Raw genomic sequence first — 16,059 nt, 5'->3', positions numbered from 1 at the left:
GGAGGGGTGGAACAGGGAGGGGTCAGATAGTGGGAACAGGGAGGGGTCAGATAGTGGGAACAGGGAGGGGTCAGATAGTGGGAACAGGGAGGGGTCAGATAGTGGGAACAGGGAGGGGTCAGATAGTAGGAACAGGGAGGGGTCAGATAGTGGGGGAGGGGTCAGAGAGGGGTCAGATAGTGGGAACAGGGAGGGGTCAGATAGTGGGAACAGGGAGGGGTCAGATAGTGGGAACAGGGAGGGGTCAGATAGTGGGAACAGGGAGGGGTCAGATAGTAGGAACAGGGAGGGGTCAGATAGTGGGAACAGGGAGGGGTCAGATAGTGGGAACAGTGAGGGGTCAGATAGTGGGAACAGAGAGGGGTCAGACAGTGGGAACAGGGAGGGGTCAGATAGTAGGAACAGGGAGGGGTCAGACAGTGGGAACAGGGAGGGGTCAGACAGTAGGAACAGGGAGGGGTCAGATAGTGGGAACAGGGAGGGGTCAGATAGTAGGAACAGGGAGGGGTCAGATAGTGGGAACAGGGAGGGGTCAGATAGTGGGAACAGTGAGGGGTCAGATAGTGGGAACAGGGAGGGGTCAGATAGTGGGAACAGGGAGACAGTGGGAACAGGGAGGGGTCAGATAGTAGGAACAGGGAGGGGTCAGATAGTGGGGAACAGGGAGGGGTCAGACAGTGGGAACAGGGAGGGGTCAGACAGTAGGAACAGGGAGGGGTCAGATAGTAGGAACAGAGAGGGGTCAGACAGTGGGAACAGGGAGGGGTCAGATAGTGGGAACAGGGAGGGGTCAGATAGTGGGAACAGGGAGGGGTCAGACAGTAGGAACAGAGAGGGGTAATGTGAGTTAGGTTGAGGTCAGACAGTAGGAACAGGGAGGGGTCAGATAGTAGGAACAGAGAGGGGTCAGATAGTGGGAACAGGGAGGGGTCAGATAGTAGGAACAGGGAGGGGTAATGTGAGTTAGGTTGAGGTCAGACAGTAGGAACAGGGAGGGGTAATGTGAGTTAGGTTGAGGTCAGACAGTAGGAACAGGGAGGGGTCAGACAGTAGGAACAGGGAGGGGTCAGACAGTAGGAACAGGGAGGGGTCAGATAGTAGGAACAGGGAGGGGTCAGACAGTGGGAACAGGGTGGGGTCAGACAGTGGGAACAGGGAGGGGTCAGATAGTAAGAACAGAGAGGGGTCAGATAGTGGGAACAGGGAGGGGTCAGACAGTGGGAACAGGGAGGGGTCAGATAGTGGGAACAGGGTGGGGTCAGACAGTGGGAACAGGGAGGGGTGCAGATAGTAAGAACAGAGAGGGGTCAGATAGTGGGAACAGGGAGGGGTAATATGAGTTAGGTTGAGGTCAGATAGTGGTAACAGGGAGGGGTAATGTGAGTTAGGTTGAGGTCAGACAGTAGGGACAGGGGAGGGGTCATGAGTTAGGGTTGAGGGGTCAGACAGTAGGAACAGGGAGGGGTAATATGAGTTAGGTTGAGGTCAGACAGTAGGAACAGGGAGGGGTCAGATAGTGGGAACAGGGAGGGGTCAGATAGTAGGAACAGGGAGGGGTAATGTGAGTTAGGTTGAGGTCAGACAGTAGGAACAGAGGGGTCAGACAGTGGGAACAGAGAGGGGTCAGATAGTGGGAACAGGGAGGGGTCAGATAGTAGGAACAGGGAGGGGTAATGTGAGTTAGGTTGAGGTCAGACAGTAGGAACAGGGAGGGGTCAGACAGTGGGAACAGAGAGGGGTCAGATAGTGGGAACAGGGAGGGGTAATAGTTAGGTTGGGAACAGGGAGTGGTAACAGGGAGTGGGAACAGAGAGTTGGGTCAGACAGTAGGAACAGGGAGGGGTCAGATAGTGGGTTAGGGTTGGGGTCAGCCAGTGGGAACAGGGAGGGGTCAGATAGTGGGAACAGAGTTGAGGTCAGACAGTAGGAACAGGGAGGGGTCAGATAGTGGGAACAGGGAGGGGTCAGATAGTGGGAACAGGGAGGGGTAATGTGGGTTAGGTTGAGGTCAGACAGTGGGAACAGGGAGGGGTCAGACAGTGGGAACAGAGAGGGGTCAGATAGTGGGAACAGGGAGGGGTCAGATAGTAGGAACAGGGAGGGGTAATGTGAGTTAGGTTGAGGTCAGACAGTGGGAACAGGGAGGGGTCAGATAGTGGGAACAGGGAGGGGTCAGATAGTGGGAACAGGGAGGGGTCAGATAGTGGGAACAGGGAGGGGTCAGATAGTGGGAACAGAGAGGGGTCAGATAGTGGGAACAGGGAGGGGTCAGATAGTGGGAACAGGGAGGGGTCAGCCAGTGGGAACAGGGAGGGGTCAGATAGTGGGAACAGAGAGGGGTCAGATAGTGGGAACAGGGAGGGGTCAGATAGTGGGAACAGGGAGGGGTCAGATAGTGGGAACAGGGAGGGGTCAGATAGTGGGAACAGGGAGGGGTCAGATAGTGGGAACAGGGAGGGGTCAGATAGTGGGAACAGGGAGGGGTCAGACAGTGGGAACAGGGAGGGGTCAGACAGTAGGAACAGGGAGGGGTCAGATAGTGGGAACAGGGAGGGGTCAGACAGTAGGAACAGGGAGGGGTCAGATAGTGGGAACAGGGAGGGGTCAGATAGTAGGAACAGGGAGGGGTCAGATAGTGGGAACAGGGAGGGGTCAGATAGTGGGAACAGGGAGGGGTCAGATAGTGGGAACAGGGAGGGGTCAGACAGTGGGAACAGGGAGGGGTCAGACAGTAGGAACAGAGAGGGGTAATGTGAGTTAGGTTGAGGTCAGACAGTAGGAACAGGGAGGGGTCAGATAGTAGGAACAGAGAGGGGTCAGACAGTAGGAACAGAGAGGGGTCAGATAGTGGGAACAGGGAGGGGTCAGATAGTAGGAACAGGGAGGGGTAATGTGAGTTAGGTTGAGGTCAGACAGTAGGAACAGGGAGGGGTAATGTGAGTTAGGTTGAGGTCAGACAGTAGGAACAGGGAGGGGTCAGACAGTAGGAACAGGGAGGGGTCAGATAGTGGGAACAGGGAGGGGTCAGATAGTAGGAACAGGGAGGGGTCAGATAGTGGGAACAGGGAGGGGTCAGACAGTGGGAACAGGGAGGGGTCAGATAGTGGGAACAGTGAGGGGTCAGACAGTGGGAACAGGGAGGGGTCAGACAGTGGGAACAGGGAGGGGTCAGATAGTAGGAACAGGGAGGGGTCAGATAGTGGGAACAGGGAGGGGTCAGACAGTAGGAACAGGGAGGGGTCAGATAGTGGGAACAGGGAGGGGTCAGATAGTAGGAACAGGGAGGGGTCAGATAGTGGGAACAGGGAGGGGTCAGATAGTGGGAACAGTGAGGGGTCAGAAAGTGGGAACAGTGAGGGGTCAGACAGTGGGAACAGGGAGGGGTCAGACAGTGGGAACAGGGAGGGGTCAGATAGTAGGAACAGGGAGGGGTCAGATAGTAGGAACAGGGAGGGGTCAGACAGTGGGAACAGGGAGGGGTCAGACAGTGGGAACAGGGAGGGGTCAGACAGTAGGAACAGAGAGGGGTCAGACAGTGGGAACAGAGAGGGGTCAGATAGTGGGAACAGGGAGGGGTCAGATAGTGGGAACAGGGAGGGGTCAGACAGTAGGAACAGGGAGGGGGTAATGTGAGTTAGGTTGGGTCAGACAGTAGGAACAGGGAGGGGTCAGATAGTAGGAACAGGGAGGGGTCAGATAGTGGGAACAGGGAGGGGTCAGATAGTGGGAACAGGGAGGGGTAAGAGGGTTGAGGTCAGACAGTAGGAACAGGGAGGGGTAATGGGTCAGGAGGTCAGACAGTAGGAACAGGGAGGGGTCAGACAGTAGGAACAGGGAGGGGTCAGATAGTGGGAACAGGGAGGGGTCAGATAGTGGGAACAGGGAGGGGTCAGATAGTGGGAACAGGGAGGGGTCAGACAGTGGGAACAGGGAGGGGTCAGATAGTAGGAACAGAGAGGGGTCAGATAGTGGGAACAGGGAGGGGTAATATGAGTTAGGTTGAGGTCAGACAGTGGTAACAGGGAGGGGTAATGTGAGTTAGGTTGAGGTCAGACAGTAGGAACAGAGAGGGGTCAGATAGTAGGAACAGGGAGGGGTCAGATAGTGGGAACAGGGAGGGGTCAGATAGTAGGAACAGGGAGGGGTCAGACAGTGGGAACAGGGAGGGGTCAGACAGTGGGAACAGGGAGGGGTCAGATAGTAGGAACAGGGAGGGGTCAGATAGTGGGAACAGGGAGGGGTCAGGTAGTAGGAACAGGGAGGGGTCAGACAGTAGGAACAGGGAGGGGTCAGACAGTGGGAACAGGGAGGGGTCAGACAGTGGGAACAGGGAGGGGTCAGATAGTGGGAACAGGGAGGGGTCAGACAGTGGGAACAGGGAGGGGTCAGATAGTGGGAACAGGGAGGGGTCAGATAGTGGGAACAGGGAGGGGTCAGAGTTAGGTTGAGGTCAGACAGTGGAACAGGGAGGGGTAATGTGAGTTAGGTTGAGGTCAGACAGTAGGGACAGGGAGGGGTAATATGAGTTAGGTTGAGGTCAGACAGTAGGAACAGGGAGGGGTAACATGAGTTAGGTTGAGGTCAGACAGTAGGAACAGGGAGGGGTCAGATAGTGGGAACAGGGAGGGGTAATGTGAGTTAGGTTGAGGTCAGACAGTAGGAACAGAGAGGGGTCAGACAGTGGGAACAGAGAGGGGTCAGATAGTGGGAACAGGGAGGGGTCAGATAGTAGGAACAGGGAGGGGTAATGTGAGTTAGGTTGAGGTCAGACAGTAGGAACAGAGAGGGGTCAGACAGTGGGAACAGAGAGGGGTCAGATAGTGGGAACAGGGAGGGGTCAGATAGTGGGAACAGGGAGGGGTCAGATAGTGGGAACAGAGAGGGGTCAGATAGTGGGAACAGGGAGGGGTCAGATAGTGGGAACAGGGAGGGGTCAGCCAGTGGGAACAGAGAGGGGTCAGATAGTGGGAACAGAGAGGGGTCAGATAGTGGGAACAGAGAGGGGTCAGATAGTGGGAACAGGGAGGGGTCAAATAGTGGGAACAGGGAGGGGTCAGATAGTGGGAACAGGGAGGGGTCAGATAGTGGGAACAGGGAGGGGTCAGATAGTGGGAACAGGGAGGGGTCAGATAGTAGGAACAGGGAGGGGTCAGATAGTGGGAACAGAGAGGGTCAGATAGTGGGAACAGGGAGGGGTCAGATAGTGGGAACAGGGAGGGGTCAGATAGTGGGAACAGGGAGGGGTCAGATAGTAGGAACAGGGAGGGGTCAGATAGTGGGAACAGGGAGGGGTCAGATAGTGGGAACAGGGAGGGGTCAGACAGTGGGAACAGGGAGGGGTCAGACAGTAGGAACAGAGAGGGGTAATGTGAGTTAGGTTGAGGTCAGACAGTAGGAACAGGGAGGGGTCAGATAGTAGGAACAGAGAGGGGTCAGACAGTAGGAACAGAGAGGGGTCAGATAGTGGGAACAGGGAGGGGTCAGATAGTAGGAACAGGGAGGGGTAATGTGAGTTAGGTTGAGGTCAGACAGTAGGAACAGGGAGGGGTCAGACAGTAGGAACAGGGAGGGGTCAGATAGTGGGAACAGGGAGGGGTCAGATAGTAGGAACAGGGAGGGGTCAGATAGTGGGAACAGGGAGGGGTCAGACAGTGGGAACAGGGAGGGGTCAGATAGTGGGAACAGGGAGGGGTCAGACAGTGGGAACAGGGAGGGGTCAGATAGTGGGAACAGGGAGGGGTCAGATAGTAGGAACAGGGAGGGGTCAGATAGTAGGAACAGAGAGGGGTCAGATAGTGGGAACAGGGAGGGGTCATGAGTTAGGTTGAGGTCAGACAGTGGAGGGAGGGGTAAGATGAGTTAGGTTGAGGTCAAACAGTAGGAACAGAGAGGGGTCAGATAGTAGGAACAGGGAGGGGTCAGATAGTGGGAACAGGGAGGGGTCAGATAGTAGGAACAGGGAGGGGTCAGACAGTGGGAACAGGGAGGGGTCAGACAGTGGGAACAGGGAGGGGTCAGATAGTAGGAACAGGGAGGGGTCAGATAGTGGGAACAGGGAGGGGTCAGATAGTAGGAACAGGGAGGGGTCAGACAGTAGGAACAGGGAGGGGTCAGACAGTAGGAACAGGGAGGGGTCAGACAGTGGGAACAGGGAGGGGTCAGATAGTGGGAACAGGGAGGGGTCAGACAGTGGGAACAGGGAGGGGTCAGATAGTGGGAACAGGGAGGGGTCAGATAGTGGGAACAGGGAGGGGTCAGATAGTAGGAACAGAGGGGTCAGATAGTGGGAACAGGGAGGGGTCAGAGTTAGTTGGGAACAGGGAGGGGTCAGACAGTGGGAACAGGAGGGGTCAGATAGTAGGAACAGGGAGGGGTCAGAGTTAGTGAGGAACAGGGGAGGGGTCAGACAGTGGGAACAGAGAGGGGTCAGATAGTGGGAACAGGGAGGGGTCAGATAGTAGGAACAGGGAGGGGTAATGTGAGTTAGGTTGAGGTCAGACAGTAGGAACAGGGAGGGGTCAGACAGTGGGAACAGGGAGGGGTCAGCCAGTGGGAACAGGGAGGGGTCAGACAGTGGGAACAGAGAGGGGTCAGATAGTGGGAACAGAGAGGGGTCAGATAGTGGGAACAGGGAGGGGTCAGATAGTAGGAACAGGGAGGGGTCAGATAGTGGGAACAGGGAGGGGTCAGACAGTGGGAACAGGGAGGGGTCAGATAGTGGGAACAGGGAGGGGTCAGACAGTAGGAACAGGGAGGGGTCAGACAGTAGGAACAGAGAGGGGTAATGTGAGTTAGGTTGAGGTCAGACAGTAGGAACAGGGAAGGGTCAGATAGTAGGAACAGAGAGGGGTCAGACAGTAGGAACAGAGAGGGGTCAGATAGTGGGAACAGGGAGGGGTCAGATAGTAGGAACAGGGAGGGGTAATGTGAGTTAGGTTGAGGTCAGAGAGTGGGAACAGGGAGGGGTCAGACAGTAGGAACAGGGAGGGGTCAGATAGTAGGAACAGGGAGGGGTCAGACAGTAGGAACAGAGAGGGGTCAGACAGTAGGAACAGGGAGGGGTCAGACAGTGGGAACAGGGAGGGGTCAGACAGTAGGAACAGGGAGGGGTCAGACAGTAGGAACAGGGAGGGGTCAGATAGTGGGAACAGGGAGGGGTCAGATAGTGGGAACAGGGAGGGGTCAGATAGTAGGAACAGGGAGGGGTCAGATAGAACAGAGAGTGGGAACAGGGAGGGGTCAGACAGTGGGAACAGGGAGGGGTCAGACAGTGGGAACAGGGAGGGGTCAGACAGTGGGAACAGGGAGGGGTCAGACAGTGGGGAGGGGTCAGATAGTGGGAACAGGGAGGGGTCAGACAGTAGGAACAGGGAGGGGTCAGACAGTGGGAACAGGGAGGGGTCAGATAGTAGGAACAGGGAGGGGTAATGTGAGTTAGGTTGAGGTCAGACAGTAGGAACAGGGAGGGGGAGAGGGGGTCAGATAGTGGGAACAGGGAGGGGTCAGATAGTGGGAACAGGGAGGGGTAATGTGAGTTAGGTTGAGGTCAGACAGTAGGAACAGAGAGGGGTCAGACAGTGGGAACAGGGAGGGGTCAGCCAGTGGGAACAGGGAGGGGTCAGACAGTGGGAACAGAGAGGGGTCAGATAGTGGGAACAGAGAGGGGTCAGATAGTGGGAACAGGGAGGGGTCAGATAGTGGGAACAGGGAGGGGTCAGATAGTGGGAACAGAGAGGGGTCAGACAGTAGGAACAGGGAGGGGTCAGATAGTGGGAACAGGGAGGGGTCAGACAGTAGGAACAGGGAGGGGTCAGACAGTAGGAACAGAGAGGGGTAATGTGAGTTAGGTTGAGGTCAGACAGTAGGAACAGGGAAGGGTCAGATAGTAGGAACAGAGAGGGGTCAGACAGTAGGAACAGAGAGGGGTCAGATAGTGGGAACAGGGAGGGGTCAGATAGTAGGAACAGGGAGGGGTAAGTGTGAAGTTAGGTTGAGGTCAGAGAGTGGGAACAGGGAGGGGTCAGACAGTAGGAACAGGGAGGGGTCAGATAGTAGGAACAGGGAGGGGTCAGACAGTAGGAACAGAGAGGGGTCAGACAGTAGGAACAGGGAGGGGTCAGACATGGGAACAGGGAGGGGTCAGACAGTAGGAACAGGGAGGGGTCAGACAGTAGGAACAGGAGGGGTCAGATAGTGGGAACAGAGAGGGGTCAGACAGTGGGAACAGGGAGGGGTCAGATAGTAGGAACAGGGAGGGGTCAGATAGTGGGAACAGAGAGGGGTCAGTGAGTTGGGAACAGGGAGGTCAGACAGTAGGAACAGGGAGGGGTCAACAGTGAGTTAGGTTGAGGTCAGACAGTGGGAACAGGGAGGGGTAATGTGAGTTAGGTTGAGGTCAGAGAGTAGGAACAGGGAGGGGTAATGTGAGTTAGGTTGAGGTCAGAGAGTAGGAACAGGGAGGGGTAATGTGAGTTAGGTTGAGGTCAGAGAGTAGGAACAGGGAGGGGTAATGTGAGTTAGGTTGAGGTCAGATAGTGGGAACAGGGAGGGGTAATGTGAGTTAGGTTGAGGTCAGACAGTGGTAACTGGGAGGGGTCAGATAGTGGGAACAGGGAGGGGTCAGATAGTAGGAACAAGGAGGGGTCAGATAGTGGGAACAGGGAGGGGTCAGATAGTGGGAACAGGGAGGGGTCAGATAGTAGGAACAGGGAGGGGTCAGATAGTGGAAACAGGGAGGGGTCAGACAGTGGTAACAGGGAGGGGTAATGTGAGTTAGGTTGAGGTCAGACAGAGCAGATGAGGTCTAGTATGTGTCCCTTGATGTGACTGTGAACATTGAAATCAGAGGCAAGTTTTGGGTTTGATAAGTCCATGTGAATATTCATGTCACCAAGCAACAGACAGTGGGAGTAGTTCAGACAGAATGGTTCATTAGCTTTAGGAGGACGGTAACCAAGTAGAGTGGTCATGGAGCAAGATGATTTACAAACAATGTATTGAAATGAGGAGACAGTAGTGAGAGAGAGTTCAGTTATTTCGATTTTAGAGTTTGCCATGGTTAAAAGAAAATGAATCCCAAGGTTGTTGCTTGTCTATACACCAGACCACTGTCTATACACCAGACCACTGTCTATACACCAGACCACTGTCTATACACCAGACCACTGTCTATACACCAGACCACTGTCTATACACCAGACCACTGTCTATACACCAGACCACTGTCTATACACCAGACCACTGTCTATACATCAGACCACTGTCTATACACCAGACCACTGTCTATACACCAGACCACTGTCTATACACCAGACCACTGTCTATACATCAGACCACTGTCTATACACCAGACCACTGTCTATACACCAGACCACTGTCTATACACCAGACCACTGTCTATACACCAGACCACTGTCTATACACCAGACCACTGTCTATACACCAGACCACTGTCTATACACCAGACCACTGTCTATACACCAGACCACTGTCTATACATCAGACCACTGTCTATACACCAGACCACTGTCTATACACCAGACCACTGTCTATACACCAGACCACTGTCTATACACCAGACCACTGTCTATACATCAGACCACTGTCTATACACCAGACCACTGTCTATACACCAGACCACTGTCTATACATCAGACCACTGTCTATACACCAGACCACTGTCTATACATCAGAACACTGTCTATACACCAGACCACTGTCTATACATCAGACCACTGTCTATACACCAGACCACTGTCTATACACCAGACCACTGTCTATACACCAGACCACTGTCTATACACCAGACCACTGTCTATACACCAGACCACTGTCTATACACCAGACCACTGTCTATACACCAGACCACTGTCTATACATCAGACCACTGTCTATACACCAGACCACTGTCTATACATCAGACCACTGTCTATACACCAGAACACTGTCTAACTGATACACCAGTTATATTTAGGGTTAGTTTGTGTTATTTGGGGTTAGTTAGAGATAATGTTATTGTTATGTCTCTAGGTTAGGGTTAGTTAGATATAATGTTATTGTTATGTCTCTAGGTTAGGGTTAGTTAGAGATAATGTTATTGTTATATCTCTAGGTTAGGGTTAGTTAGAGATAATGTTATTGTTATATCTCTAGGTTAGGGTTAGTTAGAGATAATGTTATTGTTATATCTCTAGGTTAGGGTTAGTTAGAGATAATGTTATTGTTATATCTCTAGGTTATAATGTTATTGTTATGTCTCTAGGTTAGGGTTAGTTAGAGATAATGTTATTGTTATATCTCTAGGTTAGGGTTAGTTAGAGATAATGTTATTGTTATGTCTCTAGGTTAGGGTTAGTTAGATATAATGTTATTGTTATGTCTCTAGGTTAGGGTTAGTTAGAGATAATGTTATTGTTATGTCTCTAGGTTAGGGTTAGTTAGATATAATGTGATTGTTATGTCTCTAGGTTAGGGTTAGTTAGATATAATGTTATTGTTATGTCTCTAGGTACCACAGAGTGTGCCCTCCAGTTCCCTGACCCCTATCTCTACTGGGACACAGTGATGAAGATCTGTGTGTTCATCTTCGGCTTCGTGGCCCCCCTCCTCATCGTCAGTGTGTGTTATACCCTCATGGTTCTGCGTCTGAAGAGCGTGCGGCTGCTCTCTGGCTCCCGGGAGAAGGACCGGAACCTGCGGCGGATCACCCGGCTGGTTCTGGTGGTGGTAGCAGTGTTCATAGTCTGCTGGACGCCTATCCACATCTTTATCCTGGTTAAGATGCTGGCGCCCCCCGGGGGCATTATCGAGACCACGCCCGTCATGGCAGCCTACTTCTTCTGCGTTGCCCTGGGTTACACCAACAGCAGCCTCAACCCCATTCTCTACGCCTTCCTGGATGAGAACTTCAAACGCTGCTTCAGGGACTTCTGCTGCCCGGGGGAGGGGGCAGGGGGGACAGCCACGGGGGGAGTCGAGTGAGGAGCACTTTGAGGAGCTACACCTGTCCACCTAGGGCTCGGGGGCAGGGGGGAGGCCAGGAGGGACAGAGGGAGGGGGAGGTCGGTATGACTAGCGGTGGAGCTGGACCAGTCCTACCTTAAGAGAGCGGTGGTGAGGTGAAGGATGTACTGCTCTAGGACACATCAGAAGACGGTGCTGTAATACTCTCCTGGAGATAGACGATGCAATCTGAGTCAACCCGTTCACTGCTGTGGGAGTTAACCTGACCCAGTCCTAAAGAGACCCAGGTCTTCTCTTCTAACTGAGGGACAGCAGTACATCCTTCACCTCACCAATTGCTAACAATTTTCAGTCTCAGTTAACCTGTCTGGGAACGGGGTTCAAATGGCCAAAAGCCAATGAAATTGCAGGGCGCCAAATTCAATCAACAGAAATCTTATAAATCAAATTTCTCAAACATACAAGTATTTGGCACCGTTTTAAATATAACATTCTCGTTAATCCAGACACAGTGTCTGATTTCAAAAAGGCTTTACAGTGAAAGCGCCACAAATGATTACGTTAGGTCACCACCAAGTCACAGAAAAACACAGCAATTTTTCCAGCCAAAGAGAGTTGTCACAAAACGCAGAAATATAGATAAAATGAATCACTAACCTTTGATGATCTTCATCAGATGACACTCATAGGACTTTATGTTACACAATACATGTATGTTTTGTTCGATAAAGTGAATATTTATATCGAAAAATCTAATTTTACATTGGCGTGTTATATTCAGTAGTTCCAAAACATGCAGGGATTTTACAGAGAGCCACATCAATTCACAGAAATACCCATAATAAACATTGATAATAGATACAACTATTATACATGGAACTTTAGATAAACTACTCCTTAATGCAACCGCTGTGTCAGAATTTTAAGAAAATTAACGGAAAAAGCATAATCTGAGTACGGCGCTCAGAGCCCAAAACAGCCAAAGAAATATCCGCCATATTGTGCAGTCAACATTAGTCAGAAATAGCATTATAAATATTCACTTACCTTTGATGATCTTCATAAGAATCCACTCCCAGGATTCCCAGTTCCACAATAAATGTTTGATTTGTTCGATAAAGTTCATCATTTATGTCCAAACACCTCCTTTTGTTAGGGCGTTTAGTAAACAAATCGAAACACACGAGGCGCAGGCAAGTCCAGCGGAAATGTCGGACGAAAATTCCATAAAGTTATATTACTGGTCGTAGAAATATATCAAACGATGTATAGAAACACTCTTTAGGATGTTTTTATCATACATATTAAATAATGTCCTAACTGGAGAATTCCATTGTCTGTAGAAAAGCAATGGAACGAGAGGTAACTTTCTCATGACCGCACGTCACGAGCCCGTGGCTCTCTGCCAGACCTCTGACTCAATCCCATCTCATTCCCCCCTCCTTCACAGTAGAAGCCTGAAACAATGTTCTAGAGACTGATGACATCTAGTGGAAGCCTTAGGAAGTGCAAGATGACCAGTATCCCACTGTGTCTTCAATAGGGGCTGAGTTGAAAAACTACAAACCTCAGATTTCCCACTTCCTGGTTGGGTTTTTTCTCAGGTTTTTGCCTGCCATATGAGTTCTGTTATACTCACAGACATCATTCAAACAGTTTTAGAAACTTCAGAGTTAAAACCTACAGGAGGGTATCTCTCCAGGAACAGGGATGGGGAGCCCTGGTCTAGATACACAGGAGGGTATCTCTCCAGGAACAGGGATCGGGAGCCCTGATCTATACTCATGTTGTCAACGTTCAGTGGGTTTGCATTACTGTAATGCTCTGCTATGGATTGTAAACTGTAAGTTTAGATGGGATCGATCAGTTATATTTGTTAGCTTCTGTTAAAATTCTAATTAAAATCGTAACAGAATGTAAACATTCATTTGAGATAACTACAAGGATTTAGTGTGAGCTTATCTTGTATTCAGTGTATAATTGTGTTTCTGTTTGATGTAACATACACTTACATGATTTAGTAAACAGAAAATATGTTTCTTAAAAAAACTAAATTGACATTTCTGTTCATCTAAAAATTTGTTTCAATCAACATATTTGGTGTTTCTACCCGTTGTGTTGTCAGTCAGTCTGAAAATGAGGTGTTTTTAAGAACATGAACAATTATTATTGCCTATCTCATCGTTCACTTGTGTAGTTTCCACTGTTTCCACCCACCAGGAAAAAGACAACCTGACTTATAACATATTGTATGAACAGAAAGCAGCTTGTTTTGACTGTCTATATTAATCATGTAGAAGTTCTATTTGAGATTTTTTTTTAGATATTACAACTTTTATAAATTCTGAGAGCCTAACGGACCAGAACTATGAACTACGTAGCTTCTTAAGAATCAGACCCTTTTTCTCTCCAATTTTGACATATAATCTAACTGCCTGAAGCTCAGGACCTGAAGCAAGAATATGCATTTTCTTGATACCATTTGAAAGGAAACACTTTGAAGTTTGTGGAAATGTGAAATGAATGTAGGAGAATAAAACACATTAGATCTGGTAAAAGATAATACAAAGATAAAAACATGCATTTTTGAAATGCAGGAGAAAGGCCGTAATGTATTGTTGTAGGTCAGACGCTATTTATATTTTGCCCACTAGATGGCAGCAGTGTGTGTGCAACGTTTCAGATTGATCCACTGAAGCATTTCAATCCTGGACAATATTTTGTATCAAGCCTGCCCAAATGTGCAGAATTGGTCAATTGACCTTTTCAATCAATCAATCAAATGTATTTACAAAGCCCTTTTTACATCAGCCGATGTCACAAAGTGCTGTACAGAAACCCAGCCTAAAACCCCAAACAGTAAGCAATGCAGATGTAGATGCACGGCGTTTAGGAAAAACTACTTAGAAAGGCAGGAACCTAGGAAGAAACCTAGATAGGAACCAGGCTATGTGGGGTGGCCAGTCCTCTTCTGGCTGTGCCGGGTAGAGATTATAACAGAACATGGCCAAGATGTTCAAATGTTCATAGATGACCAGCAGGGTCAAATAATAATAATAATAATCCCAGTTGTTGTAGAGGGCGCAACAGGTCAGCACCTCAGGAGTAAATGTCAGTTGGCTTTTGATAGCCGAGCATTCAGAGTTCGAGAGACAGAGAGAGAGTCGAAAACAGCAGGTCCGGGACAAGGTAGCACATCTGGTGAACAGAACTATAAAGTACATAACTGTAGAGAACATACAAAACGATATGGTAATACAAAATATAAGTTTACACACTACCAGGAATGTCAAACATGATGGATCATTAGCGTATACACAAACATTCCCACATCTAGATGGCTGGGCAGGGTGGGTGTGGAGCCAGACACAGCAGGGGTTCAAACTGGAGAACCCAGTTACTACATTTGAACATAAAAATGTATTTTATCAAACAAGACTATGCTACATTTCTATCTCTGGCACTCTCAGGATGACAAATCAGAGCCAGATTCCTGAACGTAAATACATGATTTACCTTCAGAGGTGAATGTATCTAACCATCTGCCGCGATAAAAGGGTTTGTTGTTGTGGACTCTCCTCAAACAATACCATGGTCTTTTTTCACTGTAATAGCTACTGTAAATTGGACAGTGCAGTTAGATTAACAAAAAGTTAAGCTTTCTGCCCATATCAGACATGTCTCGGTGGAGGGACACAGATCCCGTAGAGGTTATACTGTCTAGTTCTGTTCCTGCTCTTTATGATAATAATATGATGCATTTCTTTCAGTCGATATTGGTGAATACATTGAATGTTTCTACTATTAACATATTCAATATTAGTGAAGTTATTGCATTTGAACCAGTTTGACGTGTATGTGTTATCATGGCTCAGTCCTGAACCTGGGGAACCACTGTGTCCTACACTAGTTTTGCATCCAAATTGCACTTCATTCCCTTGATAGGACTTTATAGTACCACTTTTGACCAGGCCCCAAAACACTCTGTTCAGAAGTAGTGCACTATATAGGGCTCTGGTCTAAAGTAGTGCACTATATAGGGCTCTGGTCTAAAGTAGTGCACTATATAGGGAATAGTTGTCATTATATAGGGAATAGGCAGCTATTTGGGATACAACTAGTTGTCACTATATAGGGAATAAGCAGCTATTTGGGATACAACTAGTTGCCACTATATAGGTAATAAGCAGCTATTTGGGATACAACTAGTTGTAACTATATAGATAATAAGCAGCTGTTTGGGATACAACTAGTTGCCACTATATAGGTAATAAGCAGCTATTTGGGATACAACTAGTTGTCACTATATAGGGAATAAGCAGCTATTTGGGATACAACTAGTTGTCTTTCCACATGGTTCCTGTGGTCCAATATACAAAGTGGATGTCCAGAAACAAGTTGAGAAACGCTGTGTATTGTCATGTTTACTATCTATGTTGGACTGGACCTGTTTCCACACAGACACAATAAACACCATGTGTGATGATATTGTCCACGTGTTCTCTTTATGCTGTAGTAGACATCCAGGAGCTTTGCACCTGCACCAGCATTGCTATAGTAACAGGGATAAATATGTTGATCTGTCCCTAAAATGGACAAATACAGTGGGGAGAACAAGTATTTGATACACTGCCGATTTTGCAGGTTTTCCTACTTACAAAGCATGTAGAGGTCTGTAATTTTTATCATAGGTACACTTCAACTATGAGAGACGGAATCTAAAACAAAACTCCAGAAAATCACATTGTATGATATTTAAGTAATTGGTTTGCATTTTATTGCATACATAAGTATCTGATACATCAGAAAAGCAGAACTTAATATTTGGTACAGAAACCTTTGTTTGCAATTACAGAGATCATACATTTCCTGTAGTTCTTGACCAGGTTTGCACACACTGCAGCAGGGATTTTGGCCCACTCCTCCATACAGACCTTCTCCAGATCCTTCAGGTTTCGGGGCTGTCGATGGGCAATACGGATTTTCAGGTCCCTCCAAAAGATTTTCTATTGGGTCACGGTCTGGAGGCTGGCTAGGCCACTCCAAGACCTTGACCTCAACGTCCCTGGAGTTGAGGTCAGGCCAGTCAAGTTCTTC

At 49.2% G+C, this 16,059-nt stretch overlaps 1 pseudogene; it reads left to right on the top strand.

Annotated features, from left to right (window-relative positions):
* LOC124009471 overlaps window positions 1-11,102 on the top strand; it is a 29,334-nt pseudogene extending 18,232 nt beyond the window's left edge.
* The last annotated feature ends 4,957 nt before the right edge of the window (window positions 11,103-16,059 follow it).

Source organism: Oncorhynchus gorbuscha, linkage group LG22 (genome assembly GCF_021184085.1).
Source record: "Oncorhynchus gorbuscha isolate QuinsamMale2020 ecotype Even-year linkage group LG22, OgorEven_v1.0, whole genome shotgun sequence".
Taxonomy (NCBI): Eukaryota; Metazoa; Chordata; class Actinopteri; order Salmoniformes; family Salmonidae; genus Oncorhynchus; species Oncorhynchus gorbuscha.
Note: the sequence above shows the minus strand (reverse complement) of the source record. Positions and strands in the feature narration are given on the sequence as shown.